Raw genomic sequence first — 21,232 nt, forward strand, 5'->3', positions numbered from 1 at the left:
AAGTACGCTGCTCCTCCAATCCATTGATTGGGAAGCTCTCCTCAAGTTGCTAGGGAACTGAGTGCAGAGTTTCTTGGCTGGTCACGCCCCCTCTGTGTTATTCCCGTCAGTCTTTCTCACTCAGTGACTGAGGGAACTTGTGTTTTTTTGATTATCTCTAATTAGATTCCTGAAAGTCCTTGGCTGGTTTATTCATTGTTTTTATTTTAATTTGTTATTTTCGTACCTTCTCTGTCTGAGTGGAGCTGCAACGTGGGATTAGTGAGGCTGCGAGGGGTGCGTGAGCGTGCCTGGGGCTCCAGGGCGTTCCGTTCCTCTTTTTCAGCGATTCTATAGCAGCTGTTCGGATTCGACCCGGCTGGGCGGATCCGACTTCTCTTTAAGCCGCCGGCGCTTCGTTGGTCTCCTGGCGAGCTGGGACAACCACGAGCGCCTCAGCTCCGTCATTTAGGGCGGCTCCGGAGCTTCTGTCTATGCCCTTTGACAGGCTCTGAAGTCCAGGCTCCCCCAAGCCTTTACTGGTCTTTGAAGTGCGATCGAGCTGCCGGGCGCCATTTTGAATCGCCGATCGCAACGGACCGTTCAGCGCCCTCTGCCTCGCTATCGCCGGGCGTTTTCAAGAGCAAACTTCGGGGCCGGAGCCTCCAGTGGCTGCAGGAGCAACGCCCAGTCCCCGCTCAGGCCGGAAACGCCAACTTCGGGCCCTTGCATTGCGGCCGCCATTTTGAACGGACGCACCTTCACGGCCGCCATTTTGAAAGCATCAAAACGGGCGTGAGTAACGGCATTTAATTGGGGGACAGACTGTTCTGACCTTACTAGGCCAGACTGCTAAGACCTGGACTTACAGGGACGCCGGGCCTTGAGGACAATTCCCACTGAGCGGAATATCTACTGCCTAACCCAAGGGTCCCTTTTACGGCCGTTTATTGTGTCTGTCTGGCCACCACTGTCAGGTTCAATTCCTGCAGCTGGACTTAATAATGGCGGATTTGGAGTTGTCATCCGACGGTGAACAGGATGTGGCTCCACCTCCTGAGACAAGCCAGAATAAAGGGGGAAAGAAACGTTCCAAAACTAAGCACATTATATCATCCAAAACTTCTCAGGCCACAAAGCCTGACAGTCGACACAGATCTGAGTTACAACGTCATAAGGCGCTTGAAAAGCAGTTCGCCCGAGCAAAGAAAGCTAGGGATCAGGCCACCGGTCCCTCGGTTTCGACAAGGTCAGCGGTGGATCGAGACCATTCCAGTGCCTCTTCAGTTTCTTCTGAGGTTTCTGTGAACACTGACCATCGTCCCTCTACTTCTTCTAATTTGGAAACACTGCGTGGGGTTTCGGTGTCTTTACCTAATGTGTCCTTGGTGGATCAACCGGCTCCACCGGATCATTCCGAACCAGGCCCATCGGCTACCCTTGCTTCGGCTGCCGCTCGATTAAGACCAGAAGAACAAACTGGCCAAGTGGACTTACAGTCGATATTATCGAACGCATTGGCCAAGATCTTAGCGACCGGTTTGCAACAGGGCATGGGTGTTCTTCAAACAGCTTCCAGTTCAGCGAAACCTCGGTCTCTAATCCCCCCTCACTCTACAGCTAAGGGCTTGTCCCAAGTCGAAGATGTCTCTTCGGAGGCATCTGACCAGGAGGAGGAGGGCACAGAGGACATGGAATTCTCCGAGGACGAAGGTCTACCGCCGGAGAAACCGTCCTTTACTGGACTATTTCGTCCTTCTGTTTTTAAATCACTTTTGCACAAGGCTAAAGTGACCACTCAATTTGGCCTGTTGACTGCTCCTTCTTCTGACACAACTTCCAAATCTTCAGCCACACATGAGGCCTTGTTTCAAGTGGCCAAGCAGGAAAAAGACGCTATTCCTTGCCCTCCACTTTTTGCGGATGTCATCCAGGGCGCCTTCGGACAACCAGGTTCCTTGACGGCTCCCAGTAACCTGGACAAACGGCTCTACTGTGCGGCGACGGAGTTGGACGAGATACTAGCATTGCCAACAGTAGATGCACCCGTGGCAAACCTATCTTCGTCATCAGTAGTATCAGCTGATGCTATGGACGGTTTAAAGACCGACGAGAGGAGGACTGAGATGGGATTTCGTAAAGCCCATCAGGCGGCCGCTTGGGCGATAAAAGCTGCAACCGCGACATCTTTTTTCAATAGGGCAACATTAATTTGGCTCAAGCAGCTTCAAGAGCGCCTTCCCACTGCTGAAAAACGCATACATCAGGATATTAACAAGATAGTCGCTGCGACGGAATATTCAGCAGATGCATCCTTGAACGCCGCTAAATTTGCAGCCCGCGCTCTTGCTTCTACTGTGTCTAATAGACGTATGTTTTGGCTCCGCAATTGGAAAGCCGATTCGAAGTCGAAGTGGAGGCTAGCTTCGTCAACCTTTAAGGCCCCAGCCTTGTTTGGCGCCGCCTTAGACCCTCTGTTGGTGGAAGATAAAGAAAAACGTAAATTTCTCCCTTCTTCCTTTCGCAGACCAGAACGCAGGTATGCACCTTATGCGAATCGGCAGACATTTCGTTCCTATTCAGGATCCGGTGGCTCCTATGCTCAACGACCATTTACTCAAGGCAGTGACCGTTCCCAGGTACGTCAGTCCTTTCGAGACAGACAACGCTCAAATTCATCATCCAAGCGTCCCTTCAGGGGTGGCGGTCCCCGTTCCACCAAACGTGGCAAATGACTCGCATCATCCAGATGCCATTGGTGGTCGTCTCCAGCAATATCATCATCAGTGGCAACTTTCGACGACCGAGGAGTGGATCCGGCGCACCATTCGTCATGGCCTTTGTCTCGAATTCGTCGGAACTCCGCCCAGCCGGTTTCGTCGCTGCCCAGTGTCTCCTCTCTTACTCCAAAGACAACTAATGGAGGCGGAGATTGCTCATCTCTTATCAATCAGAGCCATAGAGACGGTGCCCGAGCCCCAAAAGACGAAAGGGTTCTATTCCATCTTGTTCCTCGTTCCCAAGTCTTCGGGGGGGTACAGAGGTGTTTTGAACCTGAAGCACTTGAACGAGTACATCCTGTATCGAAGGTTCAAGATGCAAACCCTTTCGTCGATTCTGGCATGTATCCGACCAAACGATCTGCTACAGTCGGTGGATTTGCGGGAGGCCTATTTGCACGTTCCGATCCATCAGTCGCATCGCAGGTTCCTGAGATTCGAATACAACTCTCGCCATTATCAATACTGTGCGATGCCCTTTGGTCTATCTTCCGCTCCCAGGACCTTTACAAAACTTGTTTCCGTGGTAGCCGCGTCCCTGAGATCTCTATCAATCCGTCTTCTATGTTACTTGGACGACATTCTTGTCCTGTCATCCTCTCCAGGCCGAGCGTCGAGCGACATAGAAACAGTGCTCAGAGTTTTTCAGGATCATGGCTTCACCATAAACCAACAAAAAAGTCATCTGATTCCAACGACACGAATTCTTCATCTGGGGGCGGTGATAGATACAACCAAAGGCCAAGTATTTCTGTCACCGGATCGCATCAAGGACATCAAGTCATCGGTCGCGCAGATTTCGACCAGCCGGAAGGTACCACTCATTCGCCTGTCCCAGGTCTTAGGCAAAATGGTGTCCTGCATCAAGATTGTCCCCTGGGCGCGCAGGCATACAAGACCGTTACAGTGGTTCCTGCTCCCATTTCAAAAAACCAATCGCAGCAATTCCAAGTCATCGGTTCGGATTCCACCTCAACTTCGGTCTTCTCTAATGTGGTGGACCTCTCCTGCCATTCTCAAGGGCTGTGTCTTCCTCGAAGTCAACCGACTAATCCTAACATCAGATGCCAGTCTGGCGGGTTGGGGAGCTCATCTCCTGGAGCACGTAGTCCAGGGTCGTTGGTCTCCGTCGGAGAAGGCGAACAGCATCAATTGGCTGGAGTTGAGAGCTGTTCGCCTTGCTCTCCGACATTTTCGTCCCATCTTGGAGGGCCGTCACGTGTTGATCCGGACGGACAACATGACAACCAAGGCTCATATAAACCGAGAGGGGGGCACCCGATCCCGGAGACTCATGATGGAGTCGGAACTACTGTTGACCTGGGCAGAACGTCATACTGCCTCTCTAAGAGCAGACCATATTTCCGGGATTTCCAACGTACAAGCGGACTGGCTCAGCCGGGAACGCATCGATCCGGCCGAGTGGCAGCTCCATCCGGACGTGTTTCGAGACATAGTTCGTCGTTTTGGAAAGCCGCTCGTAGATTTGTTCGCCACTCCCAGCAACACACAACTACCAAGATATTTCACACGTTATCAGTGCCAGGGAGCAGAGGGTTGCAACGCGTTGAGGTGCCGGTGGCCAGACGGACTTCTCTACGCGTTTCCTCCACTCCCCTTGATCCCTCAGGTAATCCGGAAACTATTGTCGGAACAGGCGGAAGTCTTGTTGGTGGCTCCTTGTTGGCCGCGCAGGCCGTGGTACGCGGACCTGCTGAACCTTTCTGTGTCACCTCCGTGGACAATACCTCAGCATGTCGTCTCTCTCCGCCAGGGGGTCGTCGCCCATCCAGAGCCTCAGTGGCTCCGATTGACCGTCTGGCACTTGAGAGGCGACTGCTGAAGAAGGACCATCTCTCTGATTCGGCCATTGAGATTATCCAGTCTGCCAGAAGACCCTCAACGTCTCGTATATACCAAGCTTCGTGGAAGGCCTTTGTGATCTGGTGTTCGGGACACCATGTGGACCCGACTTCGGCCGACATCCCAGAGGTGTTGGATTTTCTCGTGGATGGTTTGAACAAAGGGTTGAAGCCGGCCACACTGAGACGCCAGGTGGCGGCTCTTGCAACGGTGATAGTGTGTGCCCCTCATCGTTCATTGACGCAGGACCCTCGTATTAGGAGTTTTTTGCACGGCGCCTCTAATATTTCGCCACCAGTGGTCCATCGTTTCCCGTCTTGGGACTTACCCCTAGTACTCCAAGCACTCACCTTATCACCCTTTGAGCCGCTGGCTTCTATTCCTCTGAAATTCCTGACCTTCAAGCTAACATTTCTGATTGCCATAACTTCAGCGAGGAGGATCTCCGAACTGACTGCCTTATCAGTTCGAAGCGATCTTTGCCAATTTTTTCCGGATAGAGTAGTATTGAGGTTGGACCCTTCCTTTACACCGAAGGTGAACACCTGGTTTCACCGGGCCCAGGAGCTCATTCTACCGAATTTTTGCCCGGATCCTCGGAACCCTAGGGAGAAAAACTGGCATACTCTAGATGTGCGACGGGCCCTCCGCAGATACATCAGGAGAACAGCATCATTTCGTCGCACGGAAGCCTTACTCGTTTCGTTCCACCCTTCCACTATGGGAAAAAGAGTAACACCTACCACTGTAGGTCGCTGGATCAAAGCATGCATCTCGACAGCATATACTAGCACCGGCAGGGCCGTTCCGGGAGGCATTTATGCACATTCCACCCGCAGTGCAGCGGTTTCGACGGCCTGGGCAACTCAGGCATCAGTTCTTGACATTTGTCGAGCTGCATCTTGGACGTCTGTTTCCACATTTGTTCGACATTACAAAATTGATTCGTTTGCTGCTGCGGAGGCATCTTTTGGCCGTAGGGTTTTGCAACAAGTGGCCGAACCTAAGGGCTCAGGGAACAGTCAGCCTCCCGCCCAGGATTTATAAGCTTGGGTATATCCCAATCAATGGATTGGAGGAGCAGCGTACTTGAAAACGGACGTTGACTTACCTCTGAACGTCCATTTTGAGTACGCTGCGACTCCAATCCATACCCGCCCGTGATTTGGGCTTTCTGTTCCGGGGTTACATTTCCTGTTTTTTTGTGTTGGTCGAGTTCTAGTTTGTATCGGAGATCCTGTTTCTTCGTGAGGAAAGACTGACGGGAATAACACAGAGGGGGCGTGACCAGCCAAGAAACTCTGCACTCAGTTCCCTAGCAACTTGAGGAGAGCTTCCCAATCAATGGATTGGAGTCGCAGCGTACTCAAAATGGACGTTCAGAGGTAAGTCAACGTCCGGTCTTGAGTAATTTTAGGTCACGGAATGATCTTTTGACAGTTGATCAATGTGACACTCAAGTACTTACCGTATTTTCCAGCGTATAAGACGACTGGGCGTATAAGACGACCTCCAACTTTTCCTGTTAAAATATAGGGTTTGGGCTATACTCGCCGAATAAGACTACCCCTCTTCCAACGCACACCAAATAAAAATTAAAAAACATAAACTGGCTCACCCACAATGTAAAAGCAGCTGTGCTAGACCCAAAATGGCCCCTGCAACTAGCAGGAACCTCACACAGCCACAAAAAACTCAAAAAAACAACTTTCACACGTTACATCAAAAAAACAACTTTCACACGTTACACACCCAAAATTCCACATACAGCTTTGTGAGATTTTGTGTGTTTGTGTAGTTAGAGTGAAACACTACAGAAACACACTAAATCTCAGAAAGCTGCACAAATATTATTTTATTTTATTTTTATTTTTATATGAAAACTAAATTTAAAACTTCCTAAACTTTAAATGGCTAGGTCTAAAAAAGAACAACTAAAAAGAACCCCAATTAACTATTTTTTTTAAAGCTCCCAAAGGGGAAAAAACTTACCCAATAGAACAGGGGTCTCCAACCTCGGCAACTTTAAGACTTGTAGACTTCAACTCCCAGAATTCCTCAGCCAGCTTTGTTTTGCTGGCTGAGGAATTCTGGGAGTTGAAGTCCACAACTCCCTGCCTGCTTAATTGCAGGCAGGGAGTGGCTTGCTGATGGAATGGATTCAGGCAAGCGAAGCAAGGCAAGCGTTGCGACTAGCAGCTAAGGTAAGCAAGCTGGAGGGAGAAAATTTTTTTCCTTTTACATGGCTCTGGCGATCCCAGCTGCGTTGCCTGATTAGCAGGCAACGCAGCTGGGATCATCAGAGCTTGGATCGCCAGAGCCATGTAAAAGAAAAAAACTTTTTTCCTTTTACATGGCTCTGGCGATCCCAGCTGAGTTGCCTGATTAGCAGGCAACACAGCTGGGATCGTCAGAGCTTGGATCGCCAGAGCCATTTAAGGCTCGTCAGAGCCTTTCGGGCTGGTCTGCCTGGTTACAGGAGAACGACCCCCGGCGTATAAGATGACCCCCGACTTTTGAGAAGATTTTCATGTGTTAAAAAGTCATCTTATACGCTGGAAAATACGGTACATATTTAATTATCCAAAGTATCATTAACTTAATCATTAAATTAAACCAAATATAGCACACACAACCAACAGAATCCAATCGGAGACCAGAACACGTTTATGCACAAACATTTCCTCTGAATATAGACAAAGGTGTGGAAGGAAGCACAAAATAAGAAAAAGGTTAGAAGAAACCCATGTATGAGATGAAAAAGGAAATCCGTCAACCATATCTAATATTGATTTGCAAATCTATCGATTCAAATTGTAGAAATGAACTCATTTTGGTTTTTACTTTAGATATCAAGTTTATAATACAAAATCTAGTATCAAAAATATGGCTAGTGGGCTTGATCCTAAATGAAAAGTCCGAGATTCTTTTTCGTACAGACAGCTATAAGTCATTAATTGCAAAGGTCATGCTTGCATTGTCAGGTCCTTCACAGCAAATCTCTACAGTAATCATTGCATACAAGAAAAGCAAATTGAGTGGTGTTTTTTTCCATAGGTTTAATAGAGTTCCTTACTCCCACCATTGGAAAGAATTTACATCTGGTAAATCTGTGCACTAAATTTATTCAGCTGGGTAGTTCTGGCTTCTAAGAAATATGTATACCATAAGTACATTCCTGTTATTTCTCAATAGGCAAAACTGATGTCATCAACTGGTAGATCAGTATCAATGTGTTCCCATCCATAGAGGTTTTTGTCTGATTTTCTATTGACATATGCACAAACCCAAACTAGAAGCTATCAGACACCCTCTCCATTCCCCTTAACTATCATCACTATAACAGGATTTCTCCATGGGAGATTGCCATATACTTTTAGCTTTCCACCCACCAGAAAACAGAATAATGCATAAAAAGTAATAAAATTCCTGTTTTGCAGATAGAATACATTTTCTTAGGTAAAAACAACTCTTGTAGATTTATTCTTTTTAAAATAAATGTTTAATGGTCTAAAACTATTTTTTTTATAAAATAAGACCCAAAATAGTAATTTCTCACCTTGCTCCTACCTTATTAAAACCTTAGATTTTTGAAGACAAATCATTATCGCAAGTGAAAAATAAATGGTTTTAAAAAAACAAAGAAGTTACTTCTTAGAAGTACATGTTGCTCATTATCTATGACTTCATGCTCTGTTTTAAAAACTAAAGAGTGGGAATAGCTTCATTTCTCATTTCTCACAAATTAGATCAATACCCCACATTTTATTTTATAGTTTGGGTTGTCCAAGAGTAAGAACTGCTTTAATGAATCCGGTTCCATTCAGACAATCATTCTATGATCAGAAGCTGGAGATAAAGTTGTAGCACATCTGGAAATCATTAGTTGAGGGGTTTGGGGATTTTAGTTCATACATGAATGACAAAAGCAACTGTCACAGACTGTTCTTTCACAGACACCCATGTCTCCATGCACGGGGTTTTAGTCAATGACATAAAATGGCCATTATGCATCTGTGGCAAGGTATATAATTTTCTTTAGAAGAAAAATGCTACGATAGAAGAGATTTTTGCTAAGAATTCACAGAAAAAAAATTCTATGTTGAATTCAAATAAAAAAAAACCCACTGCTTTCTACGACTACTTGTTTTTCTAAATGAAAGAAAAGGTGAAAAAAATGGTAATTAGGATGAAATTGTTTGCAGTGGTATTTTTCTATCCATTTACAAAGTAACAAGTTTCGATCAAGGAACGCCTGCTTTTCTGTTTCTCAATTTACTGTCGTTTTATTGAGATTAAATTGTGTTACAGTCATTTCCTCATAGAGCATTGCTAAGTGAGAGCTTCAGAGATCATTAAAAAGGTTGGAGAATGAATAAAATGAAAAAGGTGAAGCTCTTCACTACAATTCATAGTACATTGGTTTTTTTTTTTACACACAAAAATAGCACAATGTAATCTGAGTCATAAACTGCTAAACATGCTATTCGAGCATTCAGAGCCATAGTGCAGGAAGGGAATTTATTTTTGCTTTCTTAAGTTTCATTTAAAATATCTAACATGAATACTACCCAAGTTATGAATGTAAACTCTGAATTTAAAAAATTAACATTGTGATAAAATGCATCAGAATATATAATTTAAATCCATTATCTTCCCTTGAAGTCCCTGACCTTTTCCTGATACATGCATTGTTATTCATATTGACTCTGTGTATCTTATAAACAGTTGAACCATGTTTTGGTCAGGAATAACAAAAGCAGCTTACCAGGGAGCAGACCAGGGAGAGCAATTCTTACGTATTACGACTTCTGTGCATAGCATGAGACTTCTGATTACAAATGCCTTATACTGTATACTTATAATTGAGTTTCACTTCCTCTGATATTTTGTTTAACCGCCAGTTCATTTAACATCTTGAGTTATTGAGAACTCTAAAGCTTACTATTTTAAAATATTAATTGGTCATAGTATAGAAATATGTTCCCGCTATGGTTTTTATTTGGGGAGGGGAATTCTATTCTACTAGAACACTGCAAATCTGAACATAATTACATATTTGAGATTTGCTTTCACTTACTAAACACTCCAGCTACCCAAACTCCTGACTACTGTGGTCATACTAATTCAGAATACTAGGAACTGTAATCCAAAATTCTTCAAGCACCAGATCACATAGTCCTGCCTCAATATATAAAAACTTTATCAGCACTAAAATTATGAGTCTATACAAAAACAGGCTTACATAAACTTCCAACTGAAGAAATACACTGAATCAATCCTGATGACCCCTAATTCATTCCCATTATACTCAAGATTAAAAGGGGGAATTGTTTTTTAAAATTATACTTTATTTTTCTACTGAAATGATGGCTAACAAGATTTAAACCTTTATCAATTTTCCTAAATGCTCAGAGGACAGAGGCCAAATGCAGTTGTTATGGAAGAGTATTCTCTAGTGTGAGACCTGGAAGAAAGTAGGAGAAACTGGTCCAGATGTCAGGGGTACTTCAGAGTGGCATGTCCTGCAAATCTTTAACATTGAAACATGTGTGAAGCAGGAGAGGAAACCTACATATAATAAAATCCTCAGCCATTTAGAGCTAAATTGATACTACAATCATAACTACACTATATCTTAACTGTTTGACAGAACTCTTTAATATCTAAATCCACTGCATAATTTCTTTGAGGAAATCTGATGAGAGTGTAAAGTCTGTGCTTTTTCAAAAGGTATGGAATGACCAAGTTTTTTTTAGTGAAATGCAGAGGAGAGAATAATACAGTACTAGGGATCTAATTAAGTCTTGCGCACTATTATTTACTATTACAACTCTGCTTCTCTACTATGACTCAGTTTCAACCCAATCTGCAGTAAGATCTTTTATATAATTGTTGTAAATTATTGTCACAATGGCAAACCAGTCTCTAGATGTAGCTCAACTTGCATCTTCAGCAGTCTTAGCGAGAATATTCAGTGGTAAAGGATGCTGAGAGTTGTAGTTCCACTATATTTGAAAAGTCTCGATCTCTAAGTAGTTATAAAAAAAAATGATTACATTCTTTTCTGATACAATCTATTTGGGAATACAATGAGTTCCAATGGCAGCCTATTTCAGCACTTTAAATTAAAGCCGATTTCACAGATCAAGAATACGACTGCATTTTGCAGAAAAAAACGTATGTGCACACAAAAAATAACAGGTCCTTCTTCCAACATTTGCCTATATCAACCCATCTCTAGGGAGTGGTCTTCTGGTAAATCTCTAACTCCCATGCCTCAAGAAAAGAAACATGCCAGGGAAAGAAAACTACCAGGAGTAGGAATAAGCTATGAGCAAATAACCTCAAGGCTTATTCATCAATTTTGATGTTACAAACAAATCTTCTGATACATGTCCTCTTTTAGCGATGTTGTTAAGCATACATGGATATGTCATTGTTGTGTCTACTTTCATCCTTTAGCAATCTCTCTGCATGCACTGCACAGAAATAGCAATGCAAGCCTGGTCACCCAATACAAATTATATACAATTGTTTTCCTTACGTCAAAAATGAATTCCCATTACTTACTTCAAATGCCAGGAGTGTTCCTAAGCGCCCCAGTAATATCTTCCTTTTGCGTCTCTTGTACTACTTGCTGCTGCACTTTTTTCTGAAGTCTGTGCATTAAAACTCTTTCATTGTGCTCCAGGATGCTACAATTAAAAATAAACAGGAAATATTTAGAGGGGAAATATCAACTTCAAGTGATTAGTGGGGAAATCCCTGACCTGTCTGTTTTAGATTGCTTTAGCAAGCCAGTTTGGGAACCAAAATGAACAGTAAGTGGATATTTTTGAGGTTTTTATTATCTGTGTAAGAAACAAAATATTGTGAAATTAATACTATCTGTTTGCCTGTTATCCTTACTTGATTATCAATTTAGGCTCTACTACTGAACAAACTGAATATTAACACAGAGACAGCAGGAGTTAACCAGAGAAATCAGGAGAAATAATTGTTGTGATTGGCAATTAATAAAAAGGATGACTTGACAGCTAAGTAAATCAAATTTCTTTTTTTTTTTCTTTTCTTCATCAACAGAATTTTCATTCTGTCTAGAGAACTCCAGAGTTTCTATCGATGAAGTACTACCAGTCAAGGGAAATAGCATTTTCTAAAAATACTACAGTCTTAATATTTTATTTAGAAAATATTACATATGCAAAGTTGCATAAACACGTTGCCCTGTTGAGTATTTCAGTTAATCAGTATCAAAACATCTAATTTATTAATAATTGATATTGGACTTTTCGGGGTAGCTGTAAAAGGTGAACAATTGTAGTAATTTTGTTAGTAACAATGACAAAGAAAACAAATTCGGAAGTATTCAGCCTTTTTTTTTAAAAAAATTGTTATTTTCCATCCTCTGCTTTTTATATCCCATCCTATAAAAAAAAGTTCTGGAGAATTCAAATGCTATCACGCTCTCTTTTGGTATTTATTATGCTGGCCTGAACAGAAATATTGTTGAATTATACCATTAAAAAAAAAAACACCATATGTTTTTTTAATTGCTCCAGTTTGCAAATGACCCAGCAAAATTGGATTTAGATACAGGTAGTCCTCAACAATTGGGACTAGAATTTTGATCATTAAGTGAATCATCATTCACTTCACATGATTTTATGACCTTTTTTACTACAATCATTAAATGAATCAGGTGGTCATTAAGTGAATCTAACTTCCTTAACTGACTTTGCTTGCTGGAAGCCAGCTGGGAAGGTCATAAATCACAATCACATAACTGCAAGGTGCTGCGGCCATCCTAAATGTGAGCCGATTGCCAAGTTCCCCGAATTGCAATCAATGGAGTGCTACAACTGTTGTAATTTTGAGCATAGATTGTAAGTCACTTGTTCTGAGGCCACTGCAACCTTAAAGCATCATTAAACAGTCATAAGTCGAGGAGTAGCTGTACTAAATCTTAGTTAACAATACCAGAGTATGGTAACATAAGAATATAAGCCGCTGGGTGAGATCATCCGTGGCTTCGGGGTGGAGTTCCATCAGTACGCTGATGACACCCAGCTGTACATCTCCACCCCAACGATGCCCTTGAAGTGATGTCCCAGTGCCTGGAGGCCGTGTGGGCCTGGATGGGGAGAAACAGGCTCCGACTCAACCCCTCCAAGACCGAGTGGCTGTGGCTTCCAGCGTCCCGATATAGCCAGCTGACGCCATCACTGGCTATTGGGGGCGAATCACTCGCCCCCACGGGGAGGGCTCGTAACTTGGGCGTCCTCCTGGACGCACGGCTGTCTTTAGAAGACCATTTGACGGCCGTGGCCAGGGGGGCTTTTTATCAGGTTCGCCTGATACGCCAGTTGCATCCCTTTCTAGATTGGGACTCTCTACGCACAGTCACTCAGGCACTAGTCACTTCCCGCCTGGACTACTGCAATGCTCTCTACATGGGGCTCCCCCTGGGGTGCACCCGGAGGCTCCAGCTGGTCCAGAACGCGGCCGCGCAGGGGATTATGGGGGCGACGAGGCGCTCCCATGTGACACCTCTCCTGCGCGAGCTGCACTGGCACTGGCTCCCGGTGGTCTTCCGGGTGCGCTTCAAGGTGTTGGTGACCACCTTTAAAGCGCTCCATGGCTTAGGGCCGGGGTACTTACGAGACCGCCTTCTGCCACCAATAGCCTCCCACCGGCCAGTACGCTCGCACAGAGTGGGCCTCCTCACAATGTCGGCTGGTGACCCCCAGGGGGAGAGACTTCTCTGTGACGCCCACCCTCTGGAACAACCTTCTCCCAGAGTTACGTACAATAACAGACCTCCGGATTTTTCGTCGGGCCCTGAAAACCTATTTATTTCAACTAGCTGGGCTGGCTTGAGTTTAATTTTAAATTGATTTTAAATTGGGTTGTTTTAATTTACGGCCAAATATTTAATTATTTTAATACTGTTTTTAAATTTTGTATGCTCTGTTGTTACTTTGGCTGTGCACCGCCCTGAGTCCTTTTTGGAGAAGGGCGGTATAGAAATTTAATTAAATAATAATAATAATAATAATAATAATAATAATAATAATAATAATGACAGTCTTCCTTGATCAGGCCAAGTCTAATCTGAGTCCTGCATTTTGATTATTACAGTGAACAATCAACATAGTGTTTGCAAGAAAATGAAGAAATACTCTCTTCATATTATTGCAACTGGTATTCAGATGCATGCTTTCCCCAGAACAATGATAGGACTGTACACACATGTTGCCTCAATTAACATTTTTCTACACTAATGATTCCCAAGCATTCAAGCCTTTTTTGGTAAGGAAGGTATAGGTAGTCCTCTAATTAGGATAGTAACTGGAATTGAAATTTCTATTACTAAGTGCTATCGTAAAACTCAACATCATGTACAGGTAGTCCTCTACTTACAACCACAATTGAACCCAAAATTTCTGTTGCTAAGTGAGACATTTGTGAGTTTTGCTCCATTTTATAACTTTTCTTGCCACAGTTGTTAAGTGAATCACTGCAGTTGGTAAATTAGTAACAGGGTTAAGTGAATCTGGCTTCCCCATTGATTTTGCTTGTTGAAAGGTTGAAAAAGGTGATCACAAGACCTTGGGACATAACAATGGTCATAAGTATGGACCAGTTGCCAAACATCTGAATTTGGATCACATGATCACAGGGATGCCGCAAAGGTTGTGTGAAAAATGGTTATAAATCACTTTTTTTTTCAGTGCCATCATAACTTTGAATGGTCACTAAGTGAACTGTTGTAAATCGAGGATTACCTGCATTGTTTAGTGATAGCAGTCAGTAAGGTTACCATTGTTAACTAAATCCGACCAGTAATTAGTGAGGAGCCACCTCATTTCAAGCCATTCCTAGCTTGGTCCCTTTCCAGCCCCGAATCTCAGTAAGATGAGAATCTCTTCTCATCTCTTCAACTTCCCCACCAATTCTCCCCCCATCTTTGCCCTTTTAGACACCCTGCAGTGGCCTTGGAGATGAAATAGAGACTTGGGAGTGATCTCAGCTAGACACTAACAACTCTGGACCTCTATTTCGGCCCCAGCATTGCTGGCACCACCACCAAAGAGTGCCACCTCAAACACTGTTTGGCAGCCACCCACCCCTGCCCCATAACACAAAAGCTCAGATCCTTCCACCACCCTGCCCAACCAGCTGACCTTTGCCATCGTTATCCTGCTATTGTACCCAGCCCAGCTCTATGCAAGTTAGCTGCTCGTCATGCCAGGCCTTCTTCCTGAGGCTGTGTGTGGCATTATCACAATGCTTTGCAAAGCCCTGAGAAAGCTTCCGAAACATTGTGAGAGTGGTAGGTATAGCCTTACCACAATGCTTTTTGAGGATTGCAACACTGCAACATTTGGAGAGGGGTTCAAGAGGCATCTGGAAGAAGGCCTGTTTCAGCCAGCAGCTGCCTCCTGTAGGACCAGGCAGAGCATGCTTCAGCAGCAGAAGACGGTAAAGATCAGCTGGGCACAGCAAGGTCTTCAAGTCAGGATGGTGAGGGGTTGCTGGGGTTTTGCACTGTGGTGCTGGGATGATTGGCCTCGGCATGGGGCTTAAGGCAGCACTCCTCAGCTGTGGCACTGGGACTAATAAAGGCCTGGGGATGGTGGCATCTGCCTGATACTGAAATCCCTCAGGCTTCTCTTCAACCTCCACTATTCAGTGCCACTACTGAGAATTGCCACTGTGCAGGACGGTCAACAGGGCAGAGATGGAGAGGAGATAGGCAGGGAGGAGTTGAAATGCCCCGTAAGTTCAGGCAGGCTGCCAAATGCCTGGATTTTGATTATGTGACTGCAGGGTGATGTTGTGGCCATAACTTTAGGGATAAGCACTATTTGTTCAGTGCTCAGTAATTTCAAATGGTCATTGAACAAAAAGTTGTTAAGTAAAAATTACTTTTATTCCGAACTCTGATCATTCTTGTTTTTCCTCCTTGCTTTTTCTGGTCTTCTTATAATGTTTCTCAAAAGTGGTGACCGGCTGATTTATAGAATTCCAAATATGAATTTACAATAGAGTTGCATTAGCTGTTTTGTTTTCAATCTGTCTCCAAATGAGCCCTAGCATTCAGAGTAGATATCTTTACTGAATTATCCACAATAGCCCCACAAAAATAATATTTTCCATCATTACAGACAGCTCAGATACTTCCATTATTTTTATATATATATAGTATATCTGCTTAAAATTCAGTATTTTTCTGCCTCAATTTAAACAGAATCACATTTGGTTGACCAGTCACCCAGTATAAAAAAGTTACATTTCCCGTGAGGTCAAGAACACATATGAACAAAAAAGAACAACCCTTCAGATTCTTTAGTGACTCTGCTTCTTACTTTCCTCCATTGAAAAAATTTCCTATTCATACCTACTATTTATTTTTTATTTCACCAGTTTGCAATCTATAAATACATTGTCCCATGACTCAAAAGCCTCTAATGAAGAACTCTGCCAATTTTTTAAAATCTCCAGCTATTCTATGCCAGCAGGGTCAGCTGCATCCATATGCCCATTGACTTTCTTCCCTACCTCCATAAGAAAAAAAAGCACCTCTGAAATGTAGGTCAATAGATGATCATTGGAGAATACATGCTGATTTTCGTTTAGAAAGGCCTTTAAATGTTCAGTTTCTTCTTTCCTTTAATTACCGTTTATATCAATCACTGCAATTTTGCTTTGGAGACACAATTCATTTGCGGAATTGCCTCCTCCTATACAAATCTGTTTAGCTAGTTGGTCAGCAGAATGTATCTTTGTCCTTAGCCTCACATTTGAGGCAGTTAGCAAGGAAACGAAGGAAAAGAAGGAGGAGAGGAAATACTTAAGAAATAGTTCTCTAAATGAAGAGCTACTCTACCCTCCCTTTTTTTTAATCCATGTAGATGTCAAGTTTTCTTGGATTTTCAAATTCAATTAAGAAGAAAATATTACTTGTTTATGAGGGTTGATCTTGCATTTTCAAAAACAAAGATCCAGATCAGATTTAACAAAAAGCCATGAGTTCTCATCACATGAATGAAATCACAGGATAGCCTGCGCTTGCATGCTATCATTTTTTTTTTTTTGTCCTTCTCTTGTTTTGTGGTGTAAACAAAACTCCTTAGCTCCCAATTTAAATAAAACATCATTCCCCACTATGTCCAAAGTGAGGAAATTGTAGAGAAAACCAAGATTTAAAACCATCGGTTTAATCTAAACATCTTATGAAATCTACAAAAAAACAGTTCCCAGGATTCTGTTATTATGAACTTGGTTTATTATTTAACTACTGGACATTAAAACATCTATTCCTTACAGCTGAGGAGAACTCAAGGCTTGTTCACTTAAAATAAAAACAGATAAAAAATTAAAAAATATCAAAAATCTTGATAATTTCCAATATATCAAGAGCAGAACAAAGCAAGAGTCAATAACCATATCAAATAAGAGTTTACAAATAATAATTCTTTATAACAACAGCTGTTTTTGTTTAGATTTTAGCATTTTCTTACATTGTTATTACATGTGCAACAACATGAAAGTACAGCTGCCAGTTCTTTAGCTGGTGTTGGCCTTCATTCACATCAAGTTCTTCCCAAGAAGTTAGGATGTCGTAATGTATTGGCATAGTATATGTCCAGATCCAAGCAGTGTGGCCTTTTGTAATTGACAGATGGAAATTTTGTCAATGCACAGATTTCCTAAGTGCCATCCAAGATTTTTTTGGTATGACACCCAAGTGTGCTGACAACCACTTGGACCCCCATAGCCGGTTGATGTCATCATCTTTCAATTTATAATAATTACTATTTAATTATACATACACACACATTCAAATGTTAGTAACACAGTATTAATAATAAGTCCTTGTGGTTCAATTGATAAACAATTAAGAATTACACTTATACAATATCACTAGATGTTATTTGTGAGATTATTTTCAAACTAGTTATGGTATTCTAATGAAATAAAAGTGCAGTGCAAATATGTCTTCTCAATTATTTTCTTTACTTCACAGTTATTTTAGTATTAAGTAAGAAATATGAAAATATAATTCTTTTTCTTTTGCTAAAATTAAGTACATTCGCATTCTACAATAGGCAAGTAATTTAGTAAATCCCGCTACTTAGAATCCAAAGCCAAACCAGCAAAGGAGAACTCAGCACTAGATATCTTTGCATGAATTTGATTACAATCACAAGAAGTTGGAAGGTTATTTAAATTCAGATTACCAGCTTGATGGGTGGAAAGGAAGATTGAAAAGACCATATTCTACAAGACCCTTGTATCCTGAAGGCCCTTCTCTATAAAGGCATCCTGCTCATTATAATCCACCGTTTACTTTCCGAAATCACTTTTCATAATAAAAATATCCAGAAATAAGCTATTTTTAAATGTACAGTTTAATATAGTATCATACAAAACAAAAACAATGAGGTTGTTAAAAAAGGAAAATGGGCTTCATTCACTTCAAATTAGATGCTAAGGCAGGGGTGTCGAACTGGATTTCATTGAGGGCCACATCATGGTTGTGTTTGGCCTTGGGGGGGAGGCATGGTCAGGGTGGGCGTGGCCAGCTCAACATGTTAAGGCAGGACTTCCCTTTGACCCTCCCTCACTCTCATAATCTCCTTCCTTTCCTTCCTTCTTTCCTTCCCTCCCTCTCTCTTCCTTCTCCTTTCTTCTTCCTTCCCCTCTTTATTTTCCTTCCTTGCTCTCTTCCCATCTTTCCTTCTTTTTCTTTGTCTTTCCTCTTTCCCTTTCTCCTTTCCTGTCCCTTCTTGCATGCTCAAATGCAAAAGGGGAAACACTTCACCTTTTGTTTTTAGTTTGTTTTTCTAGCCCCCTGCCAGCGAAAACGGAGCCCAGGGGGTCACGTGCAGCCCTCCCAAGCTCTGTTTTTACTGGCAGAGGCACCCCTGGTCGGTCCTTTGCTGTTTCCAGGGTGGCCCTAAGGGGCAGATCTAAGCACCCTGTGGGCCAGATCTGGGCCTGCGGGCCTTGAGTTTGATAACCTCTGCGCTAAGGCTCTAGGTGAATAGCTAATCCTGTGAACCACCAGTTTTTCCCCCCATCCCATATATTTTTTCCATTATGATTTGAGGCTTTTTAAAGGATATACAAGTCACCCGAGCTCAGTTTGGCTGCCATTTTCCATTAGTATGAACTGTATTTTGAAAGTAGGGTTAATTAGAAAAAAGATAGCAAAGTGCTTTTTCTATTTAATCAACCAGAGTGAGTTAGTATGGTACGAAAGCACTCTTAATGTTTCATTGTTCCTTTAAAAACTGCTATAACCGATATGTGTTACTAAATAAGCAGATAAAGCCATTGTCTCCAAACAGATGGTCCTGCTGTTTTCCCTAACATGCCAATCCAGCTGCCAGAATATCAGTACAATGAGATGGCAAATCCTCCCTATCTGTTGTGCTGCTTTATTTTTTTTTCAACAGAAACTCTCTGGCAGTTGCAATATTAAGTTATGATAAATTTACTGCTTCTAGGTTCTGTAGGCTGTTTGGTACTTCTTAATTTTATTATTACTTTCTTGTATAAAATAAGCAATTCTAAGAATATTTATGCTGAAAGGTGTGAAATAAAAAATAAAGGTAATGAATGTGAATCTCATGTTTTGCGGTACTGAAATTGACCAGAAGACAGATTTTCCCCAAGCAAGTTTTCCAGCCATTTCAAGTTAGCTGGCATTGCAACTAGATATCCAAAGAGAAGCGTTTACAGGACAACTTAAATTCTCTAGAAGAATGTCATGGATAGAAACTTAAAACTAATAATAATTCTAAATATCCCCAATTAAGCAGAAGTGGGCTTTGGGAGGAAGGATTAGACACCAACACACCATACAAGATATGCTTGTATGTATTATTAATTTTGTATATTGCCTGACTCTCAATTAAATACCTCATTAATGCAAAATAGTCGCATTATTCAGACTATTAAAAAAAGGCACAAGGCACAAGAGCAGCTCGGATACTGAAGTTGAACAAGTGACATCTAAATCATTGGAGGCATCTGCTCCCCTATGCAACTCTGGAATAGGTAAGGATTTTTTCTTTTCTTGTCACATGCTTAAGAGTATCCGTTCCTAAACAGGACCAATCTCTCTGTGCCATTTGCTTTTTTTAATCATCAGAGTTCGTTTCATCTTTCACTTCTTCTTTTCCTGTTGTGTCTTTTCTTACTTCTACTCTAACAAAATTTTATCTGTCTATCCATCTGTCTGTATCTCTCTCTTTCTCTCTCTCTGACTCTGTCTCTGTGTGCGTGTGTGTGAATGCTGTTTTTGCAGGATTATACTCCATTAGATTAACTGAACTGTGATACATAAAATTTGCAATAAGAAACCTATTTATCATTAAGGTGCTAGAAGCCTCAGCAATTATTCAGTTGCCTTATCTGTCTGGTCCTCAATTAGGGATCAGTGGGCTCTCAATAGGTCCACTATCTCTCAGTCCCATAAGGCAATTATTTAGCTTGCATGGAGGGAGGTGGGGTATTAGGTTTCTCAGAAAAAATATGCATAATACAAATAAAGATTTGTAAAATGTTATGTTATCTTCTCTCACAATAAATTTCAAAAGAATGACCCGGAATCATGAGAATCAATTCCCTTCTTTTTCTCTCTACTCCATGCTTTTCCCAGCTTTTAGTCAGATTTATATCAGAAATGATTGCTCAAGTTGTTTTGGGTTTATGCAATTTTGTTGGTTCTAATATCAATATTTTCATTTATGTCTTTTTTTTCTTTTTACATAACAAGATGGGTTTATTTTGTTCAAAAAGTAAAGCTAATGACAGTCCCATAGCAAAATCTCCAAAAACAGCAGTAATAATGGGATACAGCATATTCATGTATGGATTACAAACTGGTCCAAAAAGATATATGGGATTGAAACAAATTGGACAACTTTCTTATTGGAAGTAAGTTAATAATATGGTTCCTAAAGTGTCCTTACTGGTATTGAATAATAGTAGTAACATAAAAAGTCAGACATTCTCCTTTTTATAATAAGCAACTACCTGAATTTATGAAGCTATAATGTGCATTACAAAGGCAGTTCTGGCAGTATCAGACTCAGAAATGCATTGGCTACTTGTAAAAATCTATATTGGTTAAACACTTGCTGAGATATTGTGTGTGTGTGTGTGTGTGTGTGTGTGTGTGTGTGTGTGTATAAATATTTAGTCGTAGGTTAACAAATATTACTAATGAACTGGAAAAGAAGAGTAAGATCTCTCCTCTACCTTGCTATTTCTGGATAGTTTTGTGGGTTTCCATTTAAATGTTAATGGTACAGCTTGTAAAATAATATTCTAAAAGTGATACGTTCTTTGCCATTATTGTGATTAAACCACCTCTTCTAAAAAAAAAAGAAAAAGAAACATCTTCAACTCTTAAATTTGGTCTTTAGAAAGAAAAAAAAGGCAAAATTCAATGCATGTACTGTCACCCAAATAGTATTTTAACCAAATGGTATAATGCTCTATGTCTCTTTCATATCAAGCAAGCAGAACTCTTGTAAGTTACTTCAATATCATTTATCACCATAGCAACAAGGTCCTTTTTGTAGGTG

General features: G+C 41.7%; 1 protein-coding gene across 4 annotated transcripts in view; it reads right to left on the reverse strand.

Annotated features, from left to right (window-relative positions):
- The window catches only part of ATXN1 (ataxin 1), a 239,738-nt gene that overhangs the window by 157,609 nt on the left and 60,897 nt on the right, over positions 1-21,232 (reverse strand). For all 4 annotated transcript variants that reach the window (XM_070940685.1, XM_070940682.1, XM_070940683.1 and 1 more), the window contains one exon: positions 11,196-11,320. The gene's annotated coding sequence lies outside the window, so the exon portion shown is untranslated. The remainder of the gene's footprint in view (positions 1-11,195; positions 11,321-21,232) is intronic.

The sequence above is a fragment of the Pituophis catenifer genome, unplaced genomic scaffold, assembly GCF_029215685.1.
Source record: "Pituophis catenifer annectens isolate HBS135680 unplaced genomic scaffold, rPitCat1.0.hap2 SCAF_3, whole genome shotgun sequence".
In the NCBI taxonomy this organism is placed as follows: domain Eukaryota; kingdom Metazoa; phylum Chordata; class Lepidosauria; order Squamata; family Colubridae; genus Pituophis; species Pituophis catenifer.